Source organism: Miniopterus natalensis, chromosome X (assembly GCF_054644295.1).
Source record: "Miniopterus natalensis isolate mMinNat1 chromosome X, mMinNat1.hap1, whole genome shotgun sequence".
Lineage (NCBI taxonomy): Eukaryota > Metazoa > Chordata > Mammalia > Chiroptera > Miniopteridae > Miniopterus > Miniopterus natalensis.
The window spans coordinates 102,629,878-102,645,357 of record NC_142103.1 but is presented as its reverse complement, the minus strand read 5'-3'; the positions used below and the strand labels follow the sequence as shown (position 1 = coordinate 102,645,357).

General features: G+C 41.2%; 1 protein-coding gene across 1 annotated transcript in view; it reads right to left on the bottom strand.

The window, feature by feature from the left end:
* Positions 1-15,480, bottom strand: part of ARHGAP6 (Rho GTPase activating protein 6) — a 423,350-nt gene that overhangs the window by 237,174 nt on the left and 170,696 nt on the right. The gene's annotated exons all lie outside the window — the stretch shown is intronic.

The window sequence follows — 15,480 nt, the reverse complement described above, 5'->3', positions numbered from 1 at the left end:
CTCAGTGTTTCCTGTTCTCTAGCCTTAGGAAAATGGATCACAGGTGTGCTTCTAGGACATCTGGCTGCTTTCACTCAACATCATGTCCTCAAGGTTCCTCGTGCCGCTGTAGACAGCTGCGGTTCATTCCCGTTGCTGTCTAGTATTCCATTGTATGTGTTTGGCACCATTTATCTTTTCAAGTGCTGATAAGCGTTTGCGTCCTTTCCAGTCTGGGGCTACTGAAAACCATACCGCTTGGACAGCATTGCACATGTCTCCTCGCGCACATGTCCATGCATTTTTACAGGGCACGGCCCTAGAAACAGAATTGCCGGGTCATAGGCATGCTCATCTCCAGCTTTACTGGACAATGCCCAACAGTTTTCCAAACTGATTGTACCAATCTGAATCTTTATTTACACTACAGTATAAATAGACTGAACATAGTTTATATAAAGACTGAACATAGTTTAGAGTTGTCTCTCTTCTAGGTTTTCTCATGGGGCTACAAAGATAAAATTCAGGAAATCAAACACCAGGATCAGGAAGGAGAGATGGGAAAGGAGCTTAAGGTCTTCCTTGTCCCCAAATCACATGTTTCTTATAAGTGAAAGAGAATCAGGCCTGCTAGGACCCCATCCACACATACAAGTAGAAACATGGGTGCACAATGTTTATGCTTTTGAGGGAGGACATTTTATTAGGCAGAAATTCAGCATACTGCAGGAGGGGAGAGAATCTTAGCAACCCAACTGTAAACATAAGTGCCACGAAAGGAATTACCATTTTGCTCCACAGCCATAATTCTCCCTTTCATATTAACCCTAATGGGGATATGGAGATGGGAGAAACCCAAGGAAGATTGAAGTTTTCATTCCTTTTTCCAAGTAAGTTAGAAAGAGACAACCCCCAGTCTGAAGACAGACCTGGTCTGACGACCAGAGAATGAGAAATTCCTGGGGGTCCCAAGAATGGCACCTGGGGCTGTGGTGACACAGAACAGAGAAGAAAGGAAAAAATGCTCTGGCATTGCCTAGTAATATTGCCCTCAGCCTTGATCACTACTACAAGAATATTAAGAAGTTATACAAGGTGGGGCAAAAGTAGATTTAAAGTTGTGAATACGCAAAACACAGAGTTTAGCCCTAGCTAGTTTGGCACCGTGGTTAGAGCATCGGCCCGCGGACTGAAGGGTCCTGGGCTTGTTTCCGGCCAAGGGCATGTATCTCAGCTGCAGGCTCGATCCCAGGGCACGTGTGGGAAGCAACCAATCGATATGTCTCTCTCCCATCGATGTTTGTTTCTCTCTCTCTCTCTCTCTCTCTCTCTCTCTCTCTCTCTCTCTCTCTCTCTCTTTTCCACTCTCTCTGTAAAGCAAAGGAAAATATATAGCCTCAGGTGATGATTAAAAAAAAAACGACACAGAATTTATTCTTGTACTATTATTTACTTCTTATTGTATTATTTTCCATATGAACAACTGTAAACCTCTTTTGCTCCACACTGTATGTCAACCAGAACTGAGAATGTGATGATCTGTGAATCCAGGTAAAGAAGGCGAGTGAAGGAAGGTCAAGGTAAACTGACCGTAACAATAAGTTCAGTTCGCTATCATTAGTTTGTCCTGTTCTTGCCATCATGATAATTTCACTGAAGAATTGCTGCTCAGTGCCTTGAAGCCAGGGAGAGTGCCCTTAAGAAGTATCCACAAAGAGATATTTCTAGAATGAATTTCTATTCATGGGTCATTAGGCAAAAAGGAGAGGCTGCAATCCCTGCAGTTATGACTTCCCCCAAAAACAGCTTGAGAATCAAGAAGCTACTTTTCATTATATCAACATGCTAATGTTAGTCTACTGCCCGCACCCGACAATCCCACCCTCCCTTCCTCTGCATGCTGTTGCAAGCAGGTAAGGCCTGCGGATGCTCAGGGCAGCACCAGTGATTCTGGTGCTACAATTGTTATTTGAAACTACAATTCCACTTATCATTGAACACCTCACTGGCTCTGTGTCCAGCCAGATGCTTTGCACACAGCAAGTCTGGATCCTTGGGATAATACTGCAAGGAAAGTATGACTATCCCTATTTTATGTATGAGGGTAACTAACTTGCTTTGCACATCTGGGAAATGGCGGAGTCGAGATGTGAACGGAAGTTGGGTTCAAATCTCTTTGTAGGCCATTCCAGGACATCTCAAAGAAGGGACTCTTGGTTAAGTCAGGCTCATTTATTAGATGCTACGGTGCCTTCTTATAAAGGGGGGAGGGGGAGCAGACACTGCCAGTGCCCCATCTGTATCTCCTAGGCAGTGGTTCTCAATGGGGGCAATTTTCCCCCAAGTGGATACTTGCAATGTCTGGAGACGTTTTCAGTTGTCGCAACTGTGGGGTGGGGGTGGGAGTTGGGGAGACAGTTGCCACTTGTGTCTTAGTAGGTAGAAGCCAGGGATATTGCTAAACATCATACAACATACGGGATACCACCCACTCACAACAAAAAAACTATCCTGCCCAAAATGTTGAGTGGCAAAATTGAGAAACCCTTCATAGATATAAGAAATTCATCCTTTAATAATTCTCAGTAGTACATCTCACAGCAACAGTTTTTCTTTCAGTAGAATGAGTCTTGCACAACCCAAGAAAACAAGGAGAATTTTCCCCAGAGCAGAAGAGTAGAGCTGGGCTCAGGGACTTTCTCCACCCAAGATAGCATGTCAAAAGGTAACAGGTAAAAATTGGCCATTTGTGTGACCCAAACTGGAAGCTATGCAGTCCTTTGGAGCACTTGACTAGTCACCCAATGAAACTACCAGTTTCGAAGGCTCAGCAGTATTATGAATAATGATGACACCTGGCATATTCTGGTGTGTGAAACTTCCAAAACAATTTTAGATGTAACAGTGCCCCCTACTCCAATGAATCTATTTTGTGACTATGATTTCATTTTTAGAGGGAACAGGACATATAAGCCAAAAATTGAGAATTTGTTGTCAGAAGTGTAATAAAATGAGAATGAAACAGAGTGTTCTTTGCATGCCAAGTCACTTAACCTGTCTGTATCTCATTAATCCACCAAATACAGAGAATGAGCCAGAGTTTCAGAGCCCAAGGAATGCTTGGTACATAAAAGCCGAGCACCAACAGTTTAGCAGGGCCTTCTTTGCCTTGCTGTGCAATGAGAGCCAACCAAACGAAACTGCTCCAAACCGAATTTCTTCATTCTCTTTTTTTGGTACCATGCTTTATGAAAGTAGTTCTCAATCAGGTGTACTTTTGTCCCTCAGAGCACATTTGGTACTATTTGAAGATATTTTTAATTGTCATAACATGGGGGGGCAGCAGTGCTACCGGTATTTACTAGATGGAGGCCAGGGATGATGCTAAATATTCCACAGTGAACCAGCCAATCCCACCACCTCCCAACACATACATACAGAGCAAAGAATGATCTGACCCCAAATGTCAATAGTGCTCAGATTAAGAAACCCTACTTTATATGTAAAATTGTTCCGGTCAAAATAATTCTAATACAGCCGTAAGCAGTTTGCTCAGTGGTTAGAGCATTGACCTGCACACTAAAGGGTCGTGGCTTCAGTTCAGGCCAAGGACATGTACCTCAGTTGCAGGCTTGATCCCCAGCCCTGGTTGGGGAGCTTGCGGGAGGCAACCAATCGGTCTCTCTCTCTCTCTCTCTGTCCCTTCCACTCTCTCTGAAAAGCAATGGAAATAATATCTTCAGGTGAGGGTTAATAATAATAAAATCTAAACATAATAATAGAATCTAAACATCAGACTTTTTCATTATTTCAAATTTGATTGCCATCTTTCTTCATGTTCATACATACAGCATATATGGAAATAGATTACCTGGAGAGATTATAAGATTTCTTCTCCCTTTCAGCAGAAGATAGGACAAGAAGAAAATAGACCAGAAAGAAATGGCTAATCAGTGTCTGAATGTATGGTCTTCAGGACCATGTGGATCAGAATCACTTGAGGTGAGATTTTTTTAAAAGTAGATTGTGAGGACCTCCTCAAAACACAGTGAAACAGAATCTCTAGGAGCATCAACTCAGAGTTAGCATTTTTAGCACGATCCCTTGATATAATGTACAACACAGTTTGAGAACCATTGATGTGGTGGTACTAAAATGCAGAAACTGGTGCTTAGAAAGGTTCAGTGACTTGTTCGAGGTCATGCAGACAGCATGAGACAATGTCAGAATCCATCCCTAGCTCAATTAACATTTGACAAAGGAGGCAAGAATATACAATGTAGTAAAGTCAGTCTCTTCAATAATTGGTGCTGGGAAAATTGGACAAGTACACGCAAAAAAATGAAACTAGACCACCAACTTACACCATACACAAGAATAAACTCAAAATGGATTAAAGAGTTAAATGTAAGTCAGGAAGCCACGAAAATCCTAGAAGAAACCATAGGCAGTAACATCTCAGACATCTCTTGTAGGAATATGTTTGCCGATACATCTCCTAGGGCAAGGGAAACAAAGGAGAAAATAAACAAATGGGACTGCATCAAAATAAAAAGCTTCAACAAAATGGAAAGGGTGTCTACGGTGTGGGAGAACAAATTTGCCAATGATACATCCAATAAGGGGTTAATATCCAAAATATATAAGGAACTCATACAACTTAACAAAAGGAAGACAAACAATCCAATTTACAAATGGACAAAGGACCTGAATAGGACATACAGATAGCCCAGAGACATATGAAAAGATGCTCAAAGTCACTAATCATCAGAGAGGAGCCAGTTAAAACCACAATGAGATATCACCCTATACCTGTCAGAATGGCCGTAATCAATATATCAACACACAAGTGTTGGGGAGGGTGTGGAGAAAAGGGAGCCCTAATGCACGGTTGGTAGGAATGCAGACTGGTGCAGTCACTGTGGAAAACAAACAGTATGGCATTTCCTCAAAAAATTAAAAATGGAACTGCTGTATGACCCAGAGATCCCACTTCTGGGAATATATCTGAAGAAACCCAAAACACTGATTTGAAAGAATATATGCACCCCGATATTTGTTGCAGTGTTATTTACAATAGCCAAGATCTGGAAACAAGACAAGTGGCCATCAGTAGATGAGTGGATGAAAGAGCTGTGGGACATTTTACACAATGGAATTCTACCCCGCTATAAAAAAAAGAAAAAGGAAACCTTACCTTTTGCAACAGCGTGGAGGGACCTGGAAATTATTATGCTAAGTGAAATAAGCCAGTCAGAGAAAAATACCATATAATCTCACTTACTTGTGGAATCTAATAAACAAAATAAACTGATGAACAAAATAGAAACAGAGGAATGGATACATGGAATAGACTGACAGCAAGAAGGTGAAGGTATTAGGCAAGAATATATATAGTTGTACACTTGAAACCTGTATGGTTTTGAGAACCACTATCACTGAATTGAATTATATATATAAGTGTATGCAGCAAAAAAAGATGAAAAATATCCCTACTTTTATGACTAACAAACAAAAATTGGATCCATTTGTAGTTATTGAAGAAGAAATGAAAACATTTGTCCCAGGTCATCACAACCCAGAGGCTGCTAAGTAACTTGCTACATTCTCCCAGGCTTGTGTCAAGTTTTCTCCCCATTGTCTTCGTGACTTATGAGTAAAAAGAATGCTGCTACATATGACTTCTTTCAAAGCTCTTAGGATAACTGATCTCCATTAAATTTTATTTTTCAAAACCATGGAATTCCTTTTCTCACATTAACATGTCAAGAAATGACAAATGTGTTTAAATTACACAAATTATTAGTCCTTTTAGATTTCCCAAAGGGGAAAATCCCTTCAGAGTCTATTGAAAAAACTTCTCATTTAGAAAATAATTCTTTGTCTCCCTTCCTGGCAAAATAAAGCTATCAGCCACTAGTTCCCTATTGTTGTTGGGAAAGTCTGAGATTTGGAACAAAAGAAAGCTGTTTTGTACATCGTAATAGACAATGTGATGACTTTGAGGCTATCGGTTTGCATTTCTGTAAGTCCCAATTTTACAATGGAATGATGGCAGGGGAAAAGAAAATTCAGTCTGTGAAAGTTGAACAAGAACATGGAGACAATGATGAACAACTTGAAGGGATGTATAAGAAAGGAAAGCCTTGTCCGGCCAGGCGTGCCTCAGCGGTTGAGCATCGACCTAGGATCCAGGCGATTGGGGTTCGATTCCTGGTCAGGGCACATGCCCGGGTTGCGGGCTCGATCCCCAGCAGGGGGCGTGCAGGAGGCAGCCGATCAGTGACTCTCATCATTGATGTTTCTATCTCTCTCTCCCTCTCCCTTCCTCTCTCTGAAATCAATAAAGACATATTAAAAATAAAAATTAAAAAAGAAAGAAAGAAAGGAAAGCCTTGTCAGTTGTCTCCAGAAGGCTGACAAGGACCAAGAGTGAAAGTTATTAAGACTCAGATTTTGACTCAACATATGAAAGAACTTTCTACATTTGACCTGGCGATTCCACTCTTAGGTATATAAAGAAGAGAAATAAAAATATGTCCACACAAAAACTTGTACTCGAATGTTGACAGCAGTATTATTTATGATAGCCAAAATGTGGAAACAACCTAATTGTCCATTAATGGAGGGAGGGAGGGAGATGGAAGGAAGGAAGGAAGGAAGGAAGGAAGGAAGGAAGGAAGGAAGGAAGGAAGGAAGGAAGGAAGGAAGGAAGGAAGGAAGGAAGGGAGGGAGGGAGGGAGGGAGGGAGGGAGGGAGGGAGGGAGGGAGGGAGGGAGGGAGGGAGGGAGGGAGGGAGGAGAGAAGGTGGCGATTTCTTCTTCCTGGCAATATGTTAGCTGAGCCCAGATGACCATCAGCTGGATAGGCCACACTATGTGGCAGTTTCACTATGGGACCCGCAACTCTAAAATGTCAGTCAATGTATCATCCTTTCCCTCTCTCCCTTACTATAACATGAGCTACTCAAGTCTAAACACTGGCTTATGTTAGTTCATTCAGTCCATTCCTTCATTCATTCTTTCAATGCTGACTGAAGGCAAGGCCTTGTGCTATTTCTCTCTGTTAACAATATAGTTGCTTCTTGCCTTAGGCAGAGTTACCAAGAAGCAGACACTAAGATAAGGATTCATGTGCAAGTGATTTATTAAAGACATGTTCCCAGGAGAAACTGGTAAGGGATAAGCCTAACAGGGTAGGAAAGGGGAGAAAGCCAAGTAATGGTGTGATTTCTGGCAAAGTCCAGTCTCAGCCTGATCCTGAGGGGAGCTCTGGAGCAGAAATTCCATCTCCAAGTTGTCCCACCTCAAGCAAAAAGAACTGAGCTGTAATATCCTCACACCTACCAGTCAAGGGCTATGGGATGCCCCAGGGTGGTGCCAACTCCCAGGCACTTCCTGCTCTTTGTGGGTACAAGGAAACTGCTGGAGAACCCCAAGGGAAGTCTTCTGAAGAAGTTCACAGATGTTGGTCATCAGAAACAAACCACACAGAAGCTGGGGGATGGGACAGGCACAAAGAACTGGTAAAAGGTCTGAGATATTCTGGGCAAAGCACCAATAGTAAGTGTCCACTACACGTTTGGGTTGAAAACTTGTTAATCTCTAAAGGCTGCTTATGACTCTGTTCTTATGTCCAGAGGTCCTGAACAGTGTAGAAGCTTGCAGCCTCCAGATGTACTTTCAGCAAGGCCATGTGTGAGTTGATAATCCAATGCTTCTCACTCCAGATTATTTCCTTCCTGGTTGATCAATGCTTTATTTGGCATCTTTGTCCACATTAGACCTATTTCATTTCATATTCTGAAAATCTTCTGAAGTGGTAAATGTACTCACAAGCACTATAGGTAATTTCTCGGCACCTTTAGCATCCCCAGTTGTCATTTAGCCACTTCCTTTAAAGATTGGGTAACTTCCAAATGCTGCAAACTCCTGGAACTATTTCTGACTGGGTGGCTTGACTTATTGGACTTCCTCCCTTCCCCTGGGTTATCACAGATAGGTCTAAGACGCCAATCCCCGCCACACAGTGAAATTTTCTCTGCTTTATCAATCATCTTATGACATCATTTGTTGATTACCATCTTTGTTGTGAGGATTAAATTCATGTGTGTGTGTGCGTGTGTAGCAGATAGAAAAATACCAGGCCTCTGTAAGCTCTCTAGCAATGCTTACTATTATCACATAGGTATAGAACTTCTCTCAGGTTGCACGATAGGTTTTTGTCCTCAAAAAGACTGGCAACAATTTTTCTATTTCAACTTCGAAAAAAATCGTTTTCTATTTTACTGCCTTTCTGCTACTTCTTACTTACACTTTCTTCTTCCATTTCCTCTGAGGTTATCATACAGGATGGGGTTAATGACAAAGCTCCTCAGCACTGAGCAGAAATACAGTAAATATTAGGTACATGGAAGAACAAGGCAGGGGGGTGGTGGGGAAGGCAGAAGCAAAAAGCTCCCAGAACCTCTTAACATATTTTGGCAGTGAGGAGAGAGCCAGAGGGCTTGACTGCAGAGTATGGTTTTGTTTGTATCTTCGAAAGTGCACAAGTTGAAATTCCATAAATAGAGGAGCTTCTGTACCACTTTCTATTGCTAATATTTTCTTTTCCTCTGACGTCTGTCCCCAGCGTTTCGGTTCAGGGTGAACGCTTAATAAATGCATGGTGAGTGATGTTAGAAAGTGTTACAGGGGCACAAAGTATTATAGAAAAATCCATCAAAATACCGAAGGTGAAAAATCACCATTTAATTAATTTAAAAAAACCTGGGAGAGAAAAACATGTTATATTTCAATGTTTTTTTGTTTTGTCTATTCTAAAAGAACAAATGAGAGAAGATATTTTTCTCAGATCTGGCCCAGGAATCAGTAAGAATGGTTTTTATATTTCCAAATGGTTGAAAGAAAAAATCAAAAGAATAATGTTTCATGACAAGTGCAAATGATATGAAATTCAAATTTTGACATTCATAGATAAAGTCTTATTCAAGCATAGCCATGCCCACATGCATGCATTTGTTTATGGCTACTTTCGACAGCCTAACATATCTGGTCTTTTGCAGAAAATGTTCACTGATCCCCTGATTTAGAAAACTAAAATAGCACTTTATTTCGTTTGCTTTTCCCCCCCACTTTTGGCTTTCATCTTCTCCCTCTTAGAGTTTTACAAGTCCAAAGAAAACCTATTATTTTCCATATATTCATTTCTATTAACAGCTCGGTTATTTAGTTTATTCATAGCCTCAAAGCAGACAGACAACTTGCTGGAGATAAACCAGAATCCAAATTAGACTCTGCTACTCCACACATCTGAGCTTTTAGACACACATTTATGTTATTTCTGGAAGTCTCAGGGAAATGCATGTAGGACTCATTGGTCTGTAGAAGGCACATGCCCCCATTTCTTCCAGAACAATGGAAATCTTAACCAAAAACAAACACTCTCTTGTGTTTGTATTTACCATTCTCAAATCATTTGTACAAAATATTTCCCCCTCACTGTTTTCTAAGTCTCACTGAATAAAAAGATTTGCCTGTGCTGTCACCTTGCAAGTTTAATCCTGCCTTTTCAGACACATGCTGTTCCTTGGTATCCCTCGCTCCAAATTGACTGGCTTTGCACCCATCTGCACCAGACTCAGTTATATGCCACACCATGCCAGAAAGGCAGAAGAGTCTAAGGCATCCATATCTGTATTTGGCCCTTGGAGTTCAAAAGTTTTTGTCTTGTCTTCAAAACTCTAGGCCACTCAGGGGAAGTGAACTTGAACTGCTAACAGTCCATTTATTTTCATGGCATACGCTTTTCAATAGGCTGTGACTAGGTTGTGCCATACTGTATGGACAAATATATGTATCTATAAAATTTTCAGACTAGTCAGTATTCTGGAAAGCATTCAGAAATCCAACCCATTTTCTACAACTAGCACGACACATATAGCATCCTCCTCACATTCTGAACATTCCAAAATGCAGCCATCCACCACCTTCTCGGCTTCCCGGCAGGGGAGATGCCCTTTGAAATTCTGGGCCACACACTGAACATGAGTTTTTGTTTTCAAGGGGTATGCTCCTTCTGCCCGGAACACCCCTCTTCCCCCATCACATCCATCACCTCCCTTCCCCCCCTTCCATTTCTCCTTTGCCTGTATAACTCCCACTAGCCTCTCTGGATTTCCTGGACCTTACAGACCCCTCCCCATCCAAAGGCTCTGCTAGCCTTCTGGACATACCTCTGCTAGGGCATTCACCCTGTCTCTTTCCTCCTGAAATGCTCTCCTCCTCAAAGACAGGGGCTGTCATAGCCATTGTTACCCCAGAGCCGGTCCCATGCCTGCTGTACAGCAGCCACTGGAGAAATATCTGTTGAATGCTGCTATTAAATCTGATTCCAGGAGATGAGCGCAATCAGCACTGGGAGGTTATAGCACCAGCAAGCCTAAAAAGAACCCGAACTGGAATCAACTGCGATGGCAGCGACTGCTGCTCGGAGTAAGCTGGCGATTCAGCCAACAGTGTCCTATCCTTGGGCCCGGTCTTCACTCCTGTGCCTAGATGCTGAATATTGCAGGGGGCTTGCAGTTATTATCAGAACACTGTAATGTGGTATTGAAAAGCAAAACCTTTTAAAATCATAATTCTTGCCCTTAGGAAAGAATAAACCTCTTCTCTCTAAAAGGATAGCGCATAGTAAAGCACAGGAATGCTGCCAATCTCAGGGCTGACATTTTAGTTTATAGAATAAATATATTCAAGGGCTTTCCACAAGGAAATCCAACATGATTGACAAGTAAATGTGGCTCACAGAACAGGGAGCTTCTCAAGGGCACAGCAGTCTACACAGGGTTGAGGAGGCTGGGCTTTCTACTTCGGTTTCTCATGAAACAAGCAGACTCCACTCAGAATCCTGTGAAAAAGGTTTGATAACTGTGAATTCTATCTTTGCACATTCATCCCTGTTCAACTCTGTTATCAGACACTGAGACCTAACACCTTGGTGGTTCGACATTAAGGGGGCACAAAGGAGCAGAGTAACTTGCTCCTCCTAAGACAAGGTTCTCCAAATGCTTTGGCCACCAAAGCAAGAAGCCCACTTAACCTATGACCACAAGATCTTGGCAATGGCACCCTTGTTCTAATGCTCCCAGTCCCCCTCCCCCACCAACTCCACTCTCCTCCTGGGACTGCGAAGAAGAAAAGGGGAGGAACATGGAAGTTATTTCTTTAAGGAGGAGCCCCCTCCGAAGCAGCAATAACCCAAGCACTGGGGCTGAAGCAGCTGCGTGGGTGTCACGTAGCCTTCTACTGCCATATCTTAATTTCCACAAAAATGTGAGTCATGCAATCTTCTGTGGTTTCTCCTAACTGATATTTGAATTTTTTTTTAAAAAAATACCCTTTGAGGGATAACCTGGGGATTGCATCAAGATAATCTAAATCTGAGACTCTTATAAACAGTCAGCTATGGCTCCTTCTCATCATTTGCCAGTTGTTGTTTTCTTCCCTTTGGAGGATGGTCATTTTTAAAATCTCATGAATGTCTATACATATATATTCAAACATATATATACACACACACATATATATGCACACAGATATATGTGGTTATATATTTTCATGTATATACACAACACACATATATAGTCTCAAGTCTCAGTAAGATACATAAAAATGATGTTATATTTTTAAATTAAAGATTTTGGATAATTATGAAATATGAAAAGAAGTACATCTTATTTATGTACCAGAACTTTTGGATTGGATATCTAGATTTATTTACAATTATTCTATTATCCAAATTTTAGTTTTTAGCAGTACCTTTTTTTTTAAGTATGGCCATCAATTACTCTAATAGTGGGATTAGTGCATTCTTTTTAATTCATTTTTAGCATTTAATATTATTCTTTCTTTTATAACTCCTCATTCTCATCCATGGGAGGGAACAAATTTAACTCATTGCATCAGCCAAAAATTTGGGGAATTCTTTAAAAAGACCTGGCTACTTCTCCAGACCTCCTTTAAAGCCCGCCTCAATTCCTGGCTTTGCAGGAGTAATACTTTAGTCCTTCAAATCTAAAATTGATGTTTTGGAGAACTACACACATCTTAGCCAGCCTCCCACATAGGCCTGGGCAGCCAGCCAGAAGAGAGGAGAGCAATTGAGGCAGACAGCACAGCACACAAACGGCTCCCTCAGCCTCTAGCACCTCTTTACAACTTCACAAAGGTAAGGCTAAACAGAAATGAAAAAAACAGCCTCCTTCCAAATTGCCCTTTCAGGATCCATAAATTGCATATTCAGCTGACCTTGCAGCCTTCCCTTTGTGGCCAGAAAGCCCAGGGGCACGGGGTCTGCTCAGTGGGTTAATCCACTGCAGTTTAGATACAACCTTCTTATTCTCGCCAGGGGCCACTTGGGACCGAGACCACCTAGATGGCCACACAGTCAGGGTGGATGTAGTCTAGCACAAAAAGCTGGAAACAGAAAATGTATTTCATTTGTTACTGGGACTAGAATGCAAACATAGTCTCAAACAAAGGGAAGGCCTGTTGTGTAGCATGGTGTGGTTGTCTTATAAGAAAAACATTTTAATAGAAAACTGGCTGGGAACAGCACTGCTAGGTTTCTATCATTAAAGAGATGTGTATTCATTTTCTTTGTGGGGTGATGCTCCTTACTGAAATACTATACAAGTGGAACAGTGCACAACTCAGTGCATTTGCTAAAGTGAACACCCCTGTATAATGACTGCCCAGAACAAGAAACATCCCCTCCCAATCTTTACCCCTAAAAGTAACCACTATCCTAACCACCAACACTATATATTTGTTTGTCTTTTTCAGAACTCTAGATCAGTAGAATCCTGCAGTGGACAGTCTTTTTTGTCTGGCTTCTTCCGTCACTATTGTGTGTTATAGCATGTAGTAGTGCTGCATTTTCATTATTGGGAAGTATACTATTATATGAACAAAACAAGATTGTTTTTCTTTTCTACTGTTAAAAGATATTTTACCAGCCTGGGTTATCAGTGAAGAGTGCTGATATGAACATTCTAGTATATGCCTTTTGATGAACATAGGTAGACATTTCTGCTGGGTATATACCTGGGAGAAGAATTGCTCCATCCTTTGGAGTACCTATGTTCCGCTTTAGTAGATCATGCCCAACAGTTTTACAAAGTATGTGTATTAACCTACAATGTATGAGAATTCCAACTGTCCCACATTAATGCAATACTAAGTATTGTCAGTTCTCTCTCTTTCTTAATTATACCCATTCTGATGGGCAAGTAGTGGTGTGCACTGTGGTTTTAATTAACATTTCCCTGGTGACTAATAAGTTGGAGCACTTTTCATATGTGTATTAGTCTTTGGATATCCCACTTGTAGTGTCTGTTCCAGTATTTTGCCCAATTTTCCATTGAGTTATTGGTCTAGAATGGGGTTGGCAACATTTTCATGTAAAGAGCTGGATGGAAAGTATTTTTGGTTTTGTAGGCCATACAGTCTCTGTCACAACTACTCAACTTTGCTGTGATAGCACAAAAGCAGTCAGAGACTACATATAAATAACTAGGTGTAGCTGAGTTCCAATAAAAGTTTATTTACCAAAACACTCAGTGGGCTGAATTTATCCTACAGGCCATAGTTTGTTCCCCTCTGGTTTAGAAGATCTATGTGGTATGATTTTTAAATATTAGCAAAAGTTGAGTTATATACCAGAGCTTGCTAATTATCTAGCCAATATCCATTCTTCTGTTATTTATTGGCACCAGAATACTAAAGAGGTGCCATAACACCTGGCTGGAAAAAGTAACGATATCAGAGACCAAGTTGGGCGGGTGGAGAACGTCTGGGAAATTGTTCAAGGGAATGTGTCTCAGCAAGGGTGACCACCTGAGTTCCCTTCTGCCTCGTTCTTGCTGTCGGGGACATGGGCACGATGGCTGGATGCACAGCAGCCACCTCGTGATCATGAGACGAGAGCACGGAAGCCGCACTAAGCATCGCAAGACAGAGGGAACCTGGGACAACTATGCCTGCTGGGCTGCTATACTAGCCCAATGCTTTCACTTGTTTTATATGAGAGAAAAATTTCCCCCTACCTTGTTTACGACACTCTCATTTCAGTTCTGTTACCGGAAGTCAATGTGTAATTCTTAATGAGTAAAAGAAAGCTCACATCCTATTTTACTGTATTTTTATTCTTTCTAGCTCGTTACTGAAATTTTAGCCTTTAGTTTTATTGTTTAGCCAAATCATCCACCATCATTGAACACTTAGCACATCTTTCTGTGCTCTCTCTTGCTCTGTTTCTTTCCTGTTTCCTCCCCTTGGTCATACATTTTTTGGAGAAGACATATTCCATATTTCTCGGTGTCCACAGTACTTAAAAGTAAGTTCCTCATGTGCCGTCGGTGCCCACCCAAATAGTTCTTTTGATAATAATGTTTATGTTAAAGATGGTGAAGAACATCCTTCTTGGGCAAAATGATAGCACATTTTTGTTTAGGAAGACAGTTAAAGAAAGGCAACTTTGGGATCTGCAAGCAAAGGGTAGGGCTGGGTAGCCTCTTAATAGGCACACAGTTCTGTACTACTAATGGTCTAAATTTAGGCAACTCAAAATTACACTTGGGCATTTTTTAGTCTTCTGGAATACTAATATGAGATTAATTTCATATATATATGTGTGTGTATGTATGTATGTGTGTGTATATACATATACACGCACACACACACACACACACGCACATATATATATATATATAGTTCCCAGTTGTTTGCTCCTATCCTTCTTTTTTTATTGTTGATGCTATTACAGATGTCCCCCATTCCCCCCCCCTTTGTCCCCCTCCACTCATTGCTGGCCCCATCCCAGGCCTTCAATTCCCTATTGTCTGTGTCCATGGGTTATACATATATGCATATATGTTCTTTGGTTAATCTCTTTCCATCCCTTCTGCTCTGAGATCTGTCAGTCTGTTCCATTAAGCTGAGGTTCAGGTGATCATAAAATGCTCTCTTACAAAGCAGGGTAGAGGGGTTCACATCTGGTTCCTGTCCCTTACAGTTGCATAGAGCCAAGCTCACCCCCTCCTAAAACACTATATCCTAAGACAGTATTGTATATAATTTGAAAGTATAGAATATACTTTCCAAAGCACAATTTAACTCAACAATTTTAAAACAGATACTTCTAGCATATTTTCTACAGGCAGTTTCCCTTAGTTCGCAAGGGGCTATATTTTGGGTTAAGACTGTTTTTGGAGTTGTTTCAATGGGAGGTTCCTGGACTGAGAACCACAGGGAAATATAGCACATTTGCCAACTCACAGTTGACAGCCAAGATGGAAGATCAACAAGACCCAGGAAATACCTAAAAAGTCTACTGAAATCCAACTGAAGATAAAAACACAACCTTCATTAAAGTGTTAGAGACAAAATCCATTACAATTTTTATGCCAGATGTTCCCAGGGAGAAAACATCACAGTGTGG